Source organism: Nestor notabilis, unplaced genomic scaffold, assembly GCF_000696875.1.
Source record: "Nestor notabilis isolate BGI_N333 unplaced genomic scaffold, ASM69687v1 scaffold9338, whole genome shotgun sequence".
NCBI classification, from domain to species: Eukaryota; Metazoa; Chordata; class Aves; order Psittaciformes; family Psittacidae; genus Nestor; species Nestor notabilis.
In genome coordinates, this window is record NW_009938698.1 from 46,954 (window position 1) to 48,704 (window position 1,751).

Sequence of the window (1,751 nt, forward strand, 5' to 3'; positions counted from 1 at the left end):
GCCAAAATGGGCCTGAGGAATGAATGTGTGTGCTGCACAGCACCAGATCTGCATCAGCACATACAGCTAAACCACAGAACTAAACCCCTGCTGCTGCCAGTGGCTGGTGGGGAACCTGGTGCTAGTTCCCTTAGTCTGGGCTGAAGGACAGAGCTAATAAAGGTGTTGAAGTGAAATTCAAGCACCTAAAATTTAAGTCCCGAGTTCCCTTCTCAAGTTGATGCTGACCCTGCAGCACAAAGACTTCCCTGGATACTCCTCTCTTCTTCTTGAAGCTGCTCTAACTCCCTGAAGTTGCTTTTCTGTGCCTACTCAGAGCTGCCCTGGTGAGACTAGCTCAGCATTTTGCTCTTCCCTCCACCTAACCAGGTTCCAGATGCTCCTTAGGGAGGTCCCTACCTAACCCAGAAGGGCTTTTATCTGATAGACACACTTTGAAAGACCAACAACATCCAGCCTTTCACAAAACAGAGCTGCTGACGCTCTGATCTTAAATCCTAATGGGATTAAGAGCTCCCCTCACCAGCCGCACAGCAGGCTTTGAAGTCTTCACCAAGACACTTCCATCTCAGTGAAAGCCCTGCTGGCAGCGTCCCACCAAGCTACTCAGTTTCTCTCTTACCTCTTGCTAACGGTGGAAAGGCAATCCTCACTGGGTTGGCACTGGGATGAGACTGGGGCCTCAGGGCAGGGGAGAGGAACGGCTGAGAACTGCTTGCAAGAGGCAACACCTCCCTCCGTGCCGTGACTGCGCGCCCGGCAGCGTGGTCCCCTACACAAGGAACCCCTGTAGTAAGTTGTAAAAGTCTCTGCACCTATTTACAGACAGATAATGGATGCTCTTCCTTCCACTCTGTAAAGGCTTGGAATTTACAGCGTGGATGATAAATCAAAGCACAAAAGGAGATGAAATCCATCTGTTTCCTTAATTGCCTTTTCCAGGCAATAGAGGCAGCAGGAACAAAAGCAGGAAAGTACAGCACAGGAAGGGTTAAATCCCTTTTGCAAAAACTCAACTATTTCCAGTGTTACTGGGTGGAAGGTCCTTAAAACTTCCCAGAACTCAAGACTTCCATAAGGGGAGCAAACACGTGACCTCCAGCCTTATTGAACTGGCCATGTTCCAGTGTGACATAACCCTCTGCAGAGCAGACACCAAAAGGAGCCTCCTTTCCACCTACTAAAAGCTGTCCTGGCGAGCTGAGGAAAGGTTAAGCCTGTCTCCAAACCCTGTTCCTCCTCATGTAACAGCCAGAATCCAGTAGCTACCAGTAATGCCAAACCTTCCCTGTGTTAGTTAAACAGGGCCCTGCTTTCCAGGCCACCTGGGACTACCAGATGGACAATTCAATCCATATGAACATCTCTTGCTTTCACTATGGACCTCAAAAAAACAGAAACTGAGGGACCCCATCAAGTTTTACAAGGGAAAAAAAGCTCCCAGGTCACAGATTGCAGCTTTTTACTGGCTTCCCAACAGACAAACATTTATCTGAAGAACCATAAGGATGCAGCTTACACAGACCAGCCTAAGCAAGATGTGTGGCCACAGATGCTGCTCTTGCTCTGCTGATGTCATCTGCTGGAAAACTATTCAGTATTCCAAGAGGATGAAGCCAAGTTACCAGCTTCAACTCATCCGTATTTCACGTCAAAGAATAACATGATATGTTATAGACTAAACATCAGGAAAAAAAGCAGGAATAACAAAAATTCAGGGAATTTTCTAATAGTTAAATAGTTCAGGGAAA